Source organism: Pelophylax lessonae (assembly GCF_965119305.1).
Source record: "Pelophylax lessonae genome assembly, chromosome: 4".
NCBI classification, from domain to species: domain Eukaryota; kingdom Metazoa; phylum Chordata; class Amphibia; order Anura; family Ranidae; genus Pelophylax; species Pelophylax lessonae.
The window spans coordinates 7,959,561-7,977,141 of record NC_138771.1 but is presented as its reverse complement, the minus strand read 5'-3'; the positions used below and the strand labels follow the sequence as shown (position 1 = coordinate 7,977,141).

At 47.9% G+C, this 17,581-nt stretch overlaps 1 protein-coding gene across 3 annotated transcripts in view; it reads right to left on the bottom strand.

The window, feature by feature from the left end:
• Window positions 1-16,550, bottom strand: part of ERLIN2 (ER lipid raft associated 2) — a gene marked incomplete at its 3' end in the record, with an annotated part of 89,135 nt that extends 72,585 nt beyond the window's left edge. For all 3 annotated transcript variants that reach the window (XM_082255623.1, XM_082255624.1, XM_082255625.1), the window contains exon 1: window positions 16,413-16,550. The remainder of the gene's footprint in view (window positions 1-16,412) is intronic.
• Between the last annotated feature and the right edge of the window lie 1,031 nt (window positions 16,551-17,581).

Here is a 17,581-nt window from a genome sequence, read left to right as displayed (position 1 = left end):
TTCATGGTTCCCTCAATGATCTGTAGCTCCCCAGTGCCGGCAGCACTCATGCAGCCCCAGACCATGACACTCCCACCACCATGCTTGACTGTAGGAAGACACACTTGTCTTTGTACTCCTCACCTGGTTGCCCCCACACATGCCTGACACCATCTGACACCAAATAAGTTTATCTTGGTCTCATCAGAGCACAGGAGATGGTTCCAGTAATCCATGTCCTTAGTCTGCTTATCTTCAGCAAACTGTTTGCTGGCTTTCTTGTGCATCATCTTTAGAAGAGGCTTCCTTCTGGGATGACAGCCATGCAGACCAATTTGATGCAGTGTGCGGCGTATGGTCTGAGCACTGACAGGCTGACCCCTCCCCCACCCCTTCAACCTCTGCAGCAATGCTGGCAGCACTCATACGTCTATTTCCCAAAGACAACCTCTGGGTATGACGCTGAGCACGTGCACTCAACTTCTTTGGCCGACCATGGTGAGGCCTGTTCTGAGTGGAACCTGTCCTGGTAAACCGCTGTAGGGTCCTGGCCACCGTGCTGCAGCTCAGTTTCAGGGTCTTGGCAATCTTCTTATAGCCTAGGCCATCTTTATGTAGAACAACAATTCTTTTTTTCAGATCCTCAGAGAGTTCTTTGCCATGAGGTGCCATGTTGAACTTCCAGTGACCAGTATGAGAGAGTGAGAGCGATAACACCAAATTTAACACACCTGCTGCCCATTCACACCTGTGACCTTGTAACACTAACGAGTCACATGACCCCAGGGAGGGAAAATGGCGAGTTTCCAGTGGTTTAGACATTAATGGCTGTGTGTTGAGTTATTTTGAGGGGACAGTAAATTTACACTGTTATACAAGCTGTACACTCACTACTTTACATTGTAGCAAAGTGTCATTTCTTCAGTGTTGTCACATGAAAAGATAGAATAAAATATTTACAAAAATGTGAGGGGTGTACTTACTTTTGTGAGATACTGTATGTTAGGTGTATGAGTGTATAAGGTAGGTGTCCATGATATACATTAGCTGTATGAGGTAGGTGTATGAGGTAGGGGTCTATGATATACATTAGATGTATGAGGTAGGTGTATGAGGTATGAGGTAGGTGTATGAGGTATGAGATAGGTGTATGAGGTATGAGATAGGTGTATGAGGTAGGTGTATGAGGTATGAGGTAGGTGTATGAGGTATGAGGTAGGTGTATGAGGTATGAGAGAGGTGTATGAGGTATGAGAGAGGTGTATGAGGTATGAGAGAGGTGTATGAGGTATGAGAGAGGTGTATGAGGTATGAGAGAGGTGTATGAGGTATGAGAGAGGTGTATGAGGTATGAGAGAGGTGTATGAGGTAGGTGTATGAGGTAGGTGTCCATGACACAGGAAGTACACATTGCAGTGGTGATTCTTCCTCTCGCTGGGAATGGATAATGCAGTAAAATGGCAGTTGGTCGCACAGCAGCCTGAAAAAGGGAAACCTGTTTACAGTAAATCAGCGGCGCCGAGCCGCAGCGCCTGCACCCCCTCCCCCCTCTTCACAAGCGGTGTGATTGCTATATGCCGAGAGAACTCCAAAAATCAATATGGGAGGCGTCAGCTCCTATTGATCATCCAACAAATGAATCAGGCGACTGATTTATGAGCGGCGGGGCGACTCGATATCAGTCATTGTTCTGTCGCACGGCCGCTGTGTTCTCTTCCAGCCGCTCAGTCTAAGTGTTATTTGCTCTGACAAACCTGAATGGGATGCAGACGGCTCCTGTCCATAGCAATTACAATGAGCGCAGGTCACATCATCATAGAGGGAAGAGCGCCCCCACATGCACTCCCTCCGCCATGACACCTCCTTTCATGGCAATGCATGCTGGGACTCTATAGCCTGGTACAAACACAATCCCCCAAAAAGTTGGGGCGCTGTGTAAAATCTATATAATAAATAGAAATGAAATGATCTGCAAATTTCATAAACCCGGATTTTATTCACAACAGAAAATACATATGAAATGTTTAACTGCTTGCCAACATTTACTGCTGGGGGGGGCTCTCTCCTGTACGTCACAGTGAACTTCCTGGTTTAGAGGCGCGCACCCCCCCCCCCCCCGTGCTGATCTGTAGTGTCCAACTTTGTCAGCAGGTTACAGCCAACCATTTTGGCTGTATACCTGCTGATCGGCTGTGGCCAATCACAGCACAGAGATCTGCGTGTTTGTAAACGCCCAGATTCTGGCTGGATTCCTCCCTGCTTTCAGTACCATTCAGAACTTAGATCAGGGATCCTCAAACTACGGCCCTCCAGCTGCTGGGGAACTACACGTCCCATGAGGCATTGTAAAACCCTTGACAGTCACAAAGATGACTAGGCATGATGGGAATTTTTAAATTGCAATTAGTCTGTGTATAAATAGTCAGTTTGTTAGCTCTCATGTGAATGCACTGAGCAGGCTAGATACTGAGCCATGGGGAGCGGAAAAGAACTGTCAAAGGGCCTGCGTAACAAGGTACTGGTACTTTATAAAGATGGTAAAGGATATAAAAATATATCCAAAACCTTGAATGTACCAGTCAGTACTGTTCAATCACCTATTAACCACTTAAGTCCCGGAAGATTTTACCCCCTTCCTGACCAGGGTTTTTTTTGCGATTTTTTACTGCGTGACTTTAACGGACAATTGCGCGGTCGTGCGACACTGTACCTAAACGAATTTCACGTCCTTTTTTTCCCTCAAACAGAGCTTTCTTTTGGTGGTATTTGATCACCTGTGCGATTTTTTGATCATGCGCTATAAACAAAAAAAGAGCGTAATTTTTGCAAAAATAACAATATTTTTCATATTTTTTATATGAAATTCCCCCCTAAAAAAATGTAAAAATCAAAATTTTTTAACATTTTCGGCCAAATTGTTTTATGCTACATATGTTTGGTAAAAAAAAAAAAAAAACGCAAAAAGCGTATTTTGATTGGTTTGCGCAAAAGTTATCGAGTTTACTAACAAAGGGAAAGATTTTTGTCATTTTTGGTGTTTTTATTTTTTTAACGAGTAATGGCGGCGATCTGCGATTTTTTTTGCGGTACTGCGACATTGCGGCGGACAGATCGGACCCTTGACTGACATTTTTGACACTTTTGGGGGTACCAGTGACATTACTGCAGTAATCAGTGCTATATATATGCACTGTTACTGTAAAAATGACACTGGCAGGGAAGGGGTTAACTGTATTGGAGAGGGAGGGGTTAAGTGTGTCCTAGGGGCGTGATTCTAACTGTGCAGGGACATTGCTATTGGTGTAAAAACAAAGATCAACGGTCCTACATAGTAGAACCGTCTGATCTTCATTTTTACACAGGGGAGAATGACAGGCGGCTTGTTTACATAAGCCGCTCTGCCTTTCTCCCGCTCTACCGACGATCGTAGTGTGACCGGCGGACATCGGGTCCGCCGGTCACACGCCCGCACTCCTCCCTGAACGAGCCGAGGCGGGCGCGCGCTCGTCCGCTATTGGCTCTAATACAAGTGACAGGCGAGCAACATAGACCTACGTTACTCTGCCTGGCCGGGGCTGACTGCCGCAACCGGTTAAAGCGGCTCTTCAGTCATTTTTTTTTATCTTTCCTTCTATTAAATCCTCTGCCTTTGTTGTTTTAACTTTAAATAGTAAAACATTGTTTTCTGCCAGTAAATACCTTACACAGCCCACTTCCTTTCTTGTCTGGTAATTAGTCTACGCCAGGGATCCTCAAACTACGGCCCTCCAGCTGTTGCGGAACTACACATCCCATGAGGCATTGTAAGACTCTGACATTCACAGACATGACTAGGCATGATGGGAGTTGTTGTTCCTGAACAACTGGAGGGCCGTAGTTTGACGACCCCTGCGCTGGCCAGTTCTGTAAAATCAGCACACATACACTTCCTAGGCACACAGTTAACCCCCTTAACCACTTTAAGCCCCGGAGGATTTGGCTGCTCAAAGACCAGGCCCTATTTTGCGATTCGGCACTACGTGACTTTAACAGACAATTGTGCGGTCGTGCGACGCTGTACCCAAAGTTGACGTCCTTTTTTCCCCACCAATAGAACTTTCTTTTGGTGGTATTTGATCACCTGTGCGATTTTTATTTTTTGCACTATAAAACAAAAAAAAAAAAAAGCGACAATTTTGAGAAAATAACAATAATTTTCACATTCTTTTATATTAATTTCTCAAAAATAAGAAAATGTAAAAACCTAAATTTTTTTTAACAATTTTAGGCCAATTTAGTTTCTGCTACATATTTTTGGTAAAAAAATAAAAAAAAATAAATAAAAAAAAAAAAAAAAATCGCAATAAGTGTATTTTGATTGGTTTGTGCAAAAGTTATCGCGTTTACTAACTAAGGGAAAGATTTTTGTCATTTTTATTGTTGTTTTTTTACTAGTAATGGCGGCGATCTGCGATTTTTTGCGGGACTGTGACATTGCGGCGTCACATTCTGCTATATAACATTCCCAAAATTTTTTTTTTTTTTTTTAACATTTTAGGCCAATTTAATTTCTGCTACATATTTTTGGTAAAAAAAAAAAAAATCAAAAAAAAAAAATCGCAATAAGCGCATTTTAATTGGTTTGCGCAACAGTTATCGCGTCTACTAACTACGGGAAATATTTATGTAATTTTTATCTTTTTTTTTTTTGCGGGACTGCGACATTGCGGCGGACAGATCGGACCCCTGACTGACATTTTTGACACTTTTGGGGGTACCAGTGACATTACTACAGTAATCAGTGCTATACATATGCACTGTTACTGTAATAATGACATTGGCAGGGAAGGGGTTAACAGTATTGGTGATCAAGGGGTTAAATGTGTCCCTTGGGGCGTGATTCTAACTGTCAGGGGGCGTGGCTTGTGAAGTAATCACAGAGACATGCGATCCTATATAGCAGGATCACATAGCCTCTGTGATCACTTCAGGGAGAATGACAGACGGCTGTGTTTATATCAGCCGTCTGTCCTTCTCTCACTACTGCGGGAGATCGCGAGTGGCCGGCAGCCATCGGAGCCGCCTGTCACACGCACTGGCTCCCCGGCTGACGAGCGGGAGGGTGGGAGCGCGCCTCAGTCGGCGCAGGATTGCCCCCTAGCTTCTCTCAGGCGAGCGCCGTACATGTACAGGGTTTTGCCTGGGAGAGCCGTACATCTGCGGCAGTCGGCAAGTGGTTAATTGCCCTCCTGATCCCCCCGGTCACCCAGCCGGTGTGATTATTACAGTGTACAGCAGGGCTTGACAAATTTGCTTGGAATTTAGGAGCCAGCTAAAAAAAGTAAGGAGACGTGTTTTATTTTTTTGCGCATGCCAAATGGCCGGCTGATGTTGCCTGGCATTGGGCCCGTGTGTACTTGGCTTGATGGTGTGATGGGCAGCGGCTCACTAGGGAAGGAAAGTGCAGTAAGGTGGGGGGGGGGGGTGATAGGAGATCCTGCACCCCATGCCACCTTAGGCCCCTCTCATACGGCCCCTCTGCTAAGCCGAATCCGCTTGCTCAGCATCAATTTCTCCACTAATCCTCGCTGAGCAGGCGGGTGACCGGTCCGTGTCCGCTCCGCTATGCAGAGAGAACACTGACACAGCCCCGCTCTCCTCTATGGGGAAATCGGATGGAAATGGATGCCTGTCTGATTCAATCCGATGCCATCTGATTCGATCCTCGGACGGATGAAAAGTAGGACCACCATCCGTCTGTTTTTGGTGGACAGGATGGGATGGCGGCGGTTGTCAGCGGACATTCACTGATCCATAGAGGAGACTGGAGGGTCCAATCAGGTCTGCCTGAAAAACCAACAGGCGGACCTGATCTGACGTGATCTGAAATTAAAGCTGAAAGTCTGCAGTTAAAGCACATCATGTTTGTTTAACCACTTCCCGCCCGCCCTATAGGCGATTGACGGCGGGAAAGTGGTTGCATTATCCTGACTGGACGTCATATGGCGGCGGCAGGATAATGCGCTATGCGCGCCCCCGGGGGCGTGCAGACCGGCGATCAGTGGTGTGGTGTGTCACACTGATACACCGCATCTCCGATCTCGGCAAATAGCCTTCTGATTTAGGCTCTTTAACATGTGACCAGCTGTGTCCAATCATACCTGGTCACATAGTACACAGGAAGAGCCGTTGATCAGCTTTCCTCAGTTCGTGCCTGATAGGGGGGGGGGGGTCTGTGCTGGTAATCAGAGCATTGATTACCAGTGCAGATCATTGGGGGGGGGGTCCACTAGAACCAACAGGGATGCCCACCCATGACCCCAGGGATGCCCACCCATGCCCACCAGTGACGGCAATCAGGGCTCAGGGAGCCCGTCAGTGCCCTCCCCATCAGTGCTGCCCACCAGTGCCCATCATTGCCATCTATCAGTGGCCCCCACCAGTGCACATTATTGCCCACCAGTGCTGCCTATCAGTGCCCATCAGTGGCACCTATTAGTGGCGCCTATCAGTGCCCATCAGTGCCATCTATCAGTTCCCCCCCACCAGTGCACATTATTGGCCACCAGTGCTGCCTATCAGTGCCCATCAGTGCTGCCAATCAGTGCCCACCAGTGCCACCTATCAGTGCTGCCTATCAGTGCCGCATATTCGTGCCACCCCATCAGTGCCTGTCAGTGTGTCCTCATCAGTGCAGGAAAAAACTGATCTATTTACAAAATTGTATAACATAACATTTTTTTTTCAAACTTTTCGGTAAATTTTTATTTGTTTAGCAAAAAAGAAAAAACCTTGCGGTGATCAAATACCACCAAAAGAAATCTCTATTTGTGGGGGGGGGGGGGGGGGGGGGGGGGGGGGGAGGACAAATTTGGTTTAGGTACAGTGTTGCATGACCGCGCAATTATCGTTCAAATTGCAACAGCGATAAAAGCTGAAAATTGGCCTGGGCAGGAAGGGGGTGAAAGTGCCCGGTATTGAAGGGGTTAATTTCAAATCCATTGTGGTGGTGTATAGAGCCAAAGAGATTAGAATTGTCTATGTCCCAATATTTATGGACCTGACTGTAGCTACAAGTTCACTCCCTGCCGTGGTGGTGATGCTTTGCTTCGTGCCCCTGGCAAAGTTTCCCCAACATGTAGAGATCAACAGGCGGCAACCCCACCACAGGCTACACAAATGGAGGGGCTCTGCAACCTGGTGCAATGATGGCACAAATGGGGCGTCAAATCACTTCCTGTCAGTAACCCCTGAAGAGCGATCAGAACAAAGATCGGGCGTCAGAGGAAAAGGAGATTTAGACTCCTAATTCCATCCTTATACAAGCTGAAGCCCATATGATAAACATGGAGGCCACCATTGCCAATTTCTCCTTCTGTGAATGCCAATCTATGACCCAATGGCATCAATTGCCTGTAAACCAGAAGAAGAATGTAGATGAGGAGTGCCAGCTTCACTTGTCCCATATCTGTGGTGGGTAAAGACCAGGGCTTTATTTTCAGCTGGAAATTGGTGGATCTCAGTTCTACCACCTCTTGCTCAGGCCCTCTCCTCCCGACTCACCGCTATCACTTCCAGCTTCTGTGCTTACCATTGACAGCTTCTCTCCCAACGGCTCCAACAGATCCGATCCCCAGAGAGGCTTCCACTGAGTGCGGATGGAGACAAGCGGGATGCAAGTACCCGGGGTGGTGCCCAGGTGCAGTGCAGATCCCGACACCCCCCACTGGATGATCTCCATGCAAGAGCCACCTACAGTGTGCCAGGAGGTACTGAGCCCAGAGCCAGCTGGGTTCTTCAGCCCAATACAGCAACACCAGTAAGACATGCGGAAGATGGCGGAGCTTTTAACCGACCGCTCACTGAGCTGCTACTGCGGTAAAATGTTTGATCAAGAAGAAAGTGACCGCACTCCGAAATGAAAATCAAACAGGAGTGTATTTATTCCACATCAAAAATAGGCATCAAAACTACGGTAATGAGTAGCGACATTCCTAGTCGTGAAACGCGTCTACCTATTGTCCTATGTCTCACAGTTTGTAGTTTTGACGCCTATTTTTGATGTGGAATAAATGCACTCCTGTTTGATTTTCATTTCGGAGTGCGGTCACTTTCTTCTTGATCAAACAGTTTCTGGATTACGGATCCGACCAGCACCTGATACCTATCTCACCTGGAGCGGTCTCTGCTTCAGTTTGGACTTCAACACTGCGGCAAAGTGGCTCGTTATCGTCCAGCGACGTAGACTTACGTTGCTGGATTCCCCCCCTGTGTCTGAATACAGCGGGAGAGAGCCTCCGGCGGCGCCAAGTGCGGGAGGAACCCAGCGACGTAGGTCTACGCCATTGGACGATAACGAGCCACTTTCCCGCAGTACCAGCTCAGTGAGCGGTCGGTTAAAAGCTCCGCCATCTTCCACATGTCTTACTTGTCGGTAGGGATGCACCGAAATGAAATTCTTGGCCGAAGCCGAAGCCGAATAATAATGAAATGTTTGGCCGAAGGCCGAAGGCCGAATACCGAACGCGGTGTTTCGCATTTTTTCCATTTATTTTGCCAATTTTTTGTCCTCTCTCTTGTCCTCTCATGTCTCTCTCTCTCTCTTGTCCTCTCATGTCTCTCTCTCTCTCTCTCTTGTCCTCTCATGTCTCTCTCTCTAAATGTTACTGTAGGGAATGGGATTCAGTGCACACTGCAGCCTTGTACCATAGGGTTAATGTTAGTGACACTGTAGGGATTGGGAAGAATGCTGGGAATTGAAATCAGGAAGCATGCAGGCAGCCTTGTAAATTTTAATTGCAGATACAGGGCACTGGGCAGGTCAGGGTTAATATGGTAACATCAATTACTCAGTGACAGTCAGTCAGTGTCAGCGTGGACTCGATCAGATTATACAGTGACAGAGTCTCTCATAGTGGTGGTAGTAGGAGGCTGGAGGTGGACTAGTAGGAGCCTGGAAAGGAGCACAGCCGCATACATACATTACTCACTCGTGCACTGCAGCCCGCCCACACATTCAGTGAGTCTTACTCTCCTCCCTAGTTTTTTCAATGGCACATTCAGGAAGCCAATCACGCCGTGAGTAGCGGCACAGCGGAACCAATCAGGTGTGCAGGCACGCGTGATTGGTTCGCTGTGCAGCTAATCATGGCGTGATTGGCTTCCTGAATGTGCCATTGAAAAAACTAGGGAGGAGAGTAAGACTCACTGAATGTGTGGGGCGGGCTGCAGTGCACGAGTGAGTAATGTATGTATGCTCACCGCTGAAGTGTCCCGGCTTCCCCTGCCTAACACGGAAGTCTGTGAGTCCTCCTGTCCTCCTCCGAGTCCCTTCCCCCTGTAAATATCGTGACCTCGGCGATGTGAATATCGCCTACGGCCACAGAACGATAGTCGATATCATATCGACTATCGTTCAGCCCTATTGTTCGGCACAAAATTATTCGGCCTTTTGACTTATTCGGCCGAACACCGAAAGTGCTATTTCTTCTATTTTCGGCCGAATAATGTTCGGCCGCCGAATAATGTTCGGCCGCCGAATATTCGGTGCATCCCTACTTGTCGGGCCAGGGGAGGAGAGGTGGTGATCACCGCCGCTCTTCCCCGATCGCCGGGGATCGAGTGAGGAAATCCGCCCACTTGTGTAAACAAAGTGGACGGATCTCCTATGTGACAAGCAGGGACAGATTACAGGATTCAGCATAGCTCAACCTGCGATCTGTGCCTGTGTCACACAGTCCCCTCCCCCCACACACGTCAGTAAGCATGAGGCACGCATTTAACCCCTTGATCACCAATAAAGTTAACCCCTTCCCTGCCAGTGTCATTAGTACAGTGACAGTGCATATTTATAGCACTGATTACTGTAGTAATATCACTGGTCCCCCAAAAGTGTCAGTTAGGGGTCCGATCTGTTCGCCACAATGTTGCAGTCCTGCAAAAAAAAAAAAAAAACGCAGATCGCCGTCATTACTAGTAAAAAAAAAATAAACAATAAAAATGACATAAATCTTTCCCATAGTCAGTAAACGCGATAACTTTTGCGCAAACCAATCAAAATACGCTTAGTGCCCGTTCACATACGAGCGATGCTACTTCGCACCGCGACCTCCGAGGTCGCGGTGCGAGCAGCGCGCCGCAACCTCCGAGGTCGCGGTGCGAGCAGCGCGCCGCAACCTAGGAGCGGCCGCCACGGACTTCATAACATTGAAGTCTATGGCGGTCGCCCCAAAGAAGCTCCGAACCCTTTTTCTAAGTCGGAGCGACTTGTGTCGCTCCTACTAGAATGGGGTCCGCAGCTTCCCTATGGGAGGCGACCTACGGCGACCTGTGAGGCGACCAGGTCGCCTCACAGGTCGACCTAGTGTGAACCGGGACTTATTGTGATTTTGTTTACCAAAAATAAGTAGAAGAAAACAAATTGGCCGAAAATGTTAAAAAAACTTTGATTTTTAATTTTTTTTGGGGGAATTTCATATAATCAGAATGTAAAAAATATTGTTCTTTTTTTCAAAAATTAAAACTCGCAGAGGTGATCAAATACCACCAAAAGAAAGCTCTATTTGTGGGGGGGGGGAAACATCAATTTTATTTGTGTACAGCATCGCACGACCGCGCAATTGTCCGTTAAAGTAACGCAGTGCTGAATCGCAAAATATAGCCTGGTCAGGAATGGGGTAAAATCTTCAGGACTTAAAGCGGTTAAAAATACGCTCATTGAGAATTTTTTTGCCAAAGACATGTAGCTAAATACATTTTGGACTAAATATATGACAAAAATTGAATATATTGGATATTTTTTAACTGTCAAAAGTAGAAAATGTCAATTTTTTCGCAAAATTTTCGCTCTTTTTATTAATAGCGCAAAAAATGAAAAGCGCACAGGTGATCAAATACCAGCAAAAGAAAGCTCTGTTTGTGGGAAAAAAGGACGTAAATTTCGTTTGGGTACGGCGTTGCATGACTGCGCAATTGTCAGTTAAAGTCACGCAGTGCCGAGTTGCAAAAAGTGGCCTGGTCATTGAGCAGCAAAATCTTCCGGGGCTAAAGTGGTTAATGTACTTATTTACACCTTGCACTTTATTTTTTGGGAGTTGCAAAAAGTGGCCTGGACGTAAAGCAGGAAAATCCTCCGGTTGTAAAGCGGTTAAGGAGGGAAGGAGAAGGTGGGGCAGTGGAGGAGGGGTTGCATGCCGAGGTCAGCGCTGAAGAGGGGTGGGGAGGGGGTGGAGCTGTGAAAGAAGGGCCACAGCGCTTTGGTCACTTGTTTGAAATCCTCTGTGGATCTTCCCCCGATTATTTTAGAACAAGAGCTGTGAACTGGAATTTGTGTTTTCCATTTTGAAGAGACTTCATGACAGTTGATAATCCTCCGCACCCTCGGGGCGGTGGTGGAGTTCCTGCACCGATTCTCTGAGAAGAAAAGCCCCGGTCAGAACTATGGGGGGCAGCGATGGCGGCCTCCATGGGTCACTCAGTGGGGTTTGCAGAGGATTTTCATCTACTGAGACTTTGTCACCTTCCTATCTCCAGCTGATGGAAGGAGATCGGTTGCCTCAACTGATCCTGCACAGCTGAGTTCACCCTCTTCATCCCCTGACCCAACCTGTGGCCCCTGTGAAGTGTGGCCCCTGAGCCCCAATAGATTTGTGAAGTGGTCTGTAATACCGGTCATCTCCAGCACTTTCCTCTTACATGTCCTCAGTCTCTGACTGTCTAATAGAGTGACTTCAAACTGTGACTACCCCCGAAGACCCATCTCCTGTAGTCAGTCTCCAGTCCATGAGGGGGCGCCCACCTCACTGATAATCTCCGTGACCCCTTCCAGTCCGGCTTTCTCTTACAACGCTCCACAGACACCGAGCACCCAAAACTCACCAACAACTTCCGTCTGCCGAGAACAAACGCCCACATTGTTAGAGATTTCTGCAGCCCTTAACCACTTAAGCCCCGGAAGATTTTACCCCCATTCCGACCAGGGGGTATTTTGCGATTCGGCACTGCGTGACTTTAACGGAGAATTGCGCGTTCGTGCGACGCTGTACCTAAACGAATTTGGCGTCCTTTTTTTCCCCACAAACAGAGCTTTCTTTTGGCGGTATTTGATCACCTGTGCGATTTTTTGATCACGCGCTATAAACAAAAAAAAGAGCGTCCATTTTGCAAAAATAGCAATATTTTTCCCTTTTTTTTTATATGAAATTCCCCCCAAAAAAAATGTAAAAATCAAAATTTTTTAAAATTTTCGGCCAATTTGTTTTATGCTACCTATGTTTGGTAAAAAAAAAAAAAAAAAAATCGCAAAAAGCGTATTTTGATTGGTTTGCACAAAAGTTATCGCGTTTACTAACTAAGGGAAAGATTTTTGTCATTTTTGTTGTTTTTTTTTTTAACGCGTAATGGCGGCGATCTGCGATTTTTTTTGCGGTACTGCGACATTGCGGCGGACAGATCGGACCCTTGACTGACATTTTTGACACTTTTGGGGTTACCAGTGACATTTCTACAGTAATCAGTGCTATATATATGCACTGTTACTGTAAAAATACACTGGTAGTGAAGGGGTTAACTTTATTTGAGAGGGAGGGGCTGTGTGTGTCCCTAGGGGCGTGATTCTAACTGTGATTGGCTGGGGCTTCAGCTGTATGCAGAGTGATCAACGGATCTACATAGTAGATCCATATGATCATCTCTCATACAGCGAGGAGAATGACAGGTGGCTTGTTTACACAAGCTGCCTGACTTTCTCCCTCTCCCCCGCCGATCGCAGAGTGGCCGGCGGACATCGGGTCTGCCGGTCACACGCGCGGGGGGGGGTCCGTGACCACTCGGGAGCGGGAGCGCGCCTCCGGGGGCGCGCGCTCGCTCCCTAGACCCTCACAAGCTAGTGACGTAGCCCTACGTCACTTTGCCTGTGAGGGGCTGACCGCCGACGTAGATAGTCGTGCGGTGGTCGGCAAGTGGTTAACACAGCTGACCACTAGGGATGATCGAACTTTTGAAAAGTTCGGTTCGACCAGAACATCCAAACTTCCCGAAAGTTCGGCCCGGATTTCAGAACCCCATTGAAATCAATGGGACCCGAACTTCGGTAATCAAAAAACACAATTTTTAAGCCCTAAAACCCAATAAATTCCCCTAAAAAGTGCCCAGGGTTCTGGGTCATGCCCCATTAACTATTAATCACACAAAAAAAAAGTTCTTAAAAATTGTCATTTTTGATAAAAAAGCCAATTATTGAAAAAAAAAAAAAGAGAGAGAGATTTTTTGATTTTTACTTTGGATTTAGTATCTGGGGGGTCTAAAAAGTGTACATGTGAAGTTTCAGCTCTGTAGCATGTCCAGAACCAGAAAAAAAAAGGATTGTTTGTATTAGAAAACTTTCTGACAGGAGTATGGCTTCTCTCCACACCTTGCCGGTTTAATAGAAGGCATTTTTTTGGGTTCTTTGCAGTCAGGAAAAACATCTGAACTTGTGTATAGTGGTACTGTGCACAAGTTCTGTTGTTTTGCCTGCCTCCAAAATCCCCCAAAAAATGCCAGCAAAAACACACCTGGGCATTTTTTTTTTTTTTACGCTTTTTTTTTTTTTGGCATTTTTTGGGGTTCTTTTGAGGCAGGCAAAACATCTGAACATGTGTATAGGGGGGATATATACACATATATGTCTGAATATATACCCCTAGACATATATAGGTGTGATAGTAGCAGAAATATATTACTGTAAATGATTTCATTAGCACAAGCATTTATTTCTGCTACTATCACACCTATATATGTCTAGGGGTATATATACAGACATATATGTGTATATATACCCCCTATACACATGTTCAGATGTCATGTCTGACATCAAACATGTCCTCAAAAAAGCACTGGCAGTGGCAGCCCCTGCAGCATGAAAAATGCTGGCTGGTGAGAAGCCACATACCTGTGCCGAAGCAACTCAGAGAAATGATCATTTCTCTATAGCGGTCACCCTGCTATGGAAGGGTTTTGTCACCCTTCCATAGCAGTCACTGCCAGTTAACCCTACACTACACTACGGTCCCCTGACACTTAACACTTTCCCTACAGAAACTAGATTATTAAATCTAACTATAGTGGAAAATAGTACCCTAACTACACTAGATATCCCTTTCCTGACACTAAAAATAGCTAAATGACACTTTTAAAGTAAAATTAACAGAACTGCTTCCACTCTCTTCCATGTCCAGTATAACAATGCTGGGAATATGGCGGGGGCGATCTTATATACTGGGGGGCGTATTCACTAATGATTGGTCTAGGGACCCCCTAGTCACTCCAATCACATTCCTAGCATTCTCCTGTCCCCTCAATTGGCTTTTGCTAATGGTTCTGGTCCAATCACGGGCTTTTAAAGCCCATTTCCTGAAGCATTGCATTTTGGTTGGTTCTGGTTGCCGAATTCCGAACTTTTTCGGCAAAAAGTTCTAAATTCGGCCGAACCTCGAACACCCAATGTTCGGGCCGAACCGATGGTGGACCCGAACCGTTCGATCATCCTTACTGACCACCAGATCCTCCTCCAATGCCTCGGCCTCCGAGACTCGGCTGTTCTACAGCTTTAGAGGAGTACAAAAAATGTGTCTTAACTGTGTTTTTACTGCCCCCCCCCCCAACTACAAGTATAAACTGGACCTAACACAACATCCCTCTCCTCATGTCAGGGTGGTGTAATCCGGGACTCTGACTTCTCCTTCCACCTCCGAAACATCTCCAAAATACGCCCCTTCCTAACCAACCAACCCACTACTTACACCAACCAACCACAGCCACCCACCACTCACACCAACCAACCACAGCCACCCACCACTCACACCAACCAACCACAGCCACCCACCACTCACACCAACCAACCACAGCCACCCACCACTCACACCAACCAACCACAGCCACCACACCAGCAAACAAACCCACTCACACCCAGCTACAACGTCACTCACTGCTCATCTCTTGTTGATAACAGTGACTCCTCCTCATTGGCCGTCCTCTACACAGAGCATCCTCCCTTCATACCAATCAGAATTGCTGCTGCACCTCCCCAACCACTCAGTGTCCTCCACCCCTCTCTACCAATCCGTTCACTGGCTTCCATTCAGTGTCCTCCACTCCCTCTTCCGTGCTCCCCTACACTTCCTCCTCCCCACCAGAGTCCCCCTTGCATCTGCCCCCCCCCCCACCAGCTCCTCCTCTTGCATCTGCCCCCCACACATCAGTCCTCCCATCATAGTCCCCTCTTACATCAGCGCCCCCCCAGGAGTCCTCCCTTACATCAGATCAGACCCCCCTCACATCAGACCCCCCGCCAGAGTCCCTCCTTACATCAGACCCCCCGCCAGAGTCCCTCCTTACATCAGACCCCCCGCCAGAGTCCCTCCTTACATCAGACCCCCCGCCAGAGTCCCTCCTTACATCAGACCCCCCGCCAGAGTCCCTCCTTACATCAGACCCCCCGCCAGAGTCCCTCCTTACATCAGACCCCCCGCCAGAGTCCCTCCTTACATCAGACCCCCGCCAGAGTCCCTCCTTACATCAGACCCCCCGCCAGAGTCCCTCCTTACATCAGACCCCCCGCCAGAGTCCCTCCTTACATCAGACCCCCCGCAAGAGTCCCTCCTTACATCAGACCCCCCGCAAGAGTCCCTCCTTACATCAGACCCCCCGCCAGAGTCCCTCCTTACATCAGACCCCCCGCCAGAGTCCCTCCTTACATCAGACCCCCCCGCCAGAGTCCCTCCTTACATCAGACCCCCCGCCAGAGTCCCTCCTTACATCAGACCCCCCGCCAGAGTCCCTCCTTACATCAGACCCCCCCCCAGAGTCCCTCCTTACATCAGACCCCCCCCCAGAGTCCCTCCTTACATCAGACCCCCCCCCAGAGTCCCTCCTTACATCAGACCCCCCGCCAGAGTCCCTCCTTACATCAGACCCCCCGCCAGAGTCCCTCCTTACATCAGACCCCCCGCCAGAGTCCCTCCTTACATCAGACCCCCCGCCAGAGTCCCTCCTTACATCAGACCCCCCGCCAGAGTCCCTCCTTACATCAGACCCCCCGCCAGAGTCCCTCCTTACATCAGACCCCCCGCCAGAGTCCCTCCTTACATCAGACCCCCCCCCCAGAGTCCCTCCTTACATCAGTCACTCCTTACATTAGACCCCCCCCCCATAGAGTCCCCCCTTACATCAGAGTCCCCCCCCCCCCAGGGTCCCCCCTTACTTTAGACTCTCCCCCCCCAGTCCCCCCTTACATCAGACCCCCCCACCTGAATATCTGGGGGGGGGGGGTTGAGGCCTTAGGAGGTGAATGTGGCCCCCATGCCCTCCCTTCCCCCACACAGGGTGACCTCTGAGAACTTACAGATCACAGCTCTTCCCTCCCCCCACATTTACAGAGCGCCCCCCCAGGATCCGGGCTCCCCTCTCCTCCTCACCTCGGTCTCCTCTCCTCTCAGTCACAGCTCAGTTGTTGTCTCCTAATCTTCTTTCTCTCTCACACCAGCATCCTCTTCTTCCTGGTGTCGCTGAGTTGATGATGTCATCACCCCGTGACCGAGAGGAGCGGACATCTTTGTTGTGGGCGCAGCTGGCAAACAGGGTGTCATTGTGTCCGCTTATCAACAGGTGGCGCTGTGGACCGCTAGATGGAAAGTGCCGTCACCTCCATACACCATTCTTCTGTCTCTATGGTGTTCTCTCTATATACTGTACACCACCTTCCCCCCTCTATATACTGTATACACCACTCTCCCCCCTCTATATACTGTATACACCACTCTCCCCCCTCTATATACTGTATACACCACCCTCCCCCCTCTATATACTGTATACACCACTCTCCCCCCTCTATATACTGTATACACCACCTTCCCCCCTCTATATACTGTATACACCCTCCCCCCTCTATATACTGTATACACCCTCCCCCTTCTATATACTGTATATATCCTCCCCCTCTATATACTGTATATACCCTCCCCCTCTATATACTGTATATACCCTCCCCCTCTATATACTGTATACACCCTCCCCCTTCTATATACTGTATATATCCTCCCCCTCTATATACTGTATATACCCTCCACCCTCTATATACTGTATACACCTTCCACCATCTATATACTGTATATACCATCCCCCTCTATATACTGTATATACCCTCCACCCTCTATATACTGTATATACCCCCCTATATATACTGTATATATACCATCCCCCCTCTATATACTGTATACACCACCTTCCCTCCTCTATATACTGTATACACCCTCCCCTCTCTATATACTGTATACACCCTCCCCCTTCTATATACTGTATATACCATCCCCCCTCTATATACTGTATACACCCTCCCCCCTCTATATACTGTATATACCCTCCCCCTCTATATACTGTACATACCCTTCCCCCTCTATATACTGTATACACCCTCCCACTTCTATATACTGTATATACCCTCCCCCTCTATATACTGTATACACCCTCCCCCCTCTATATATTGTATACACCCTCCACCTTCTATATACTGTATACACACTCCACCCTCTATATACTGTATACACCCTCCCCCCTCTATATACTGTATACACCCTCCCCCTATATA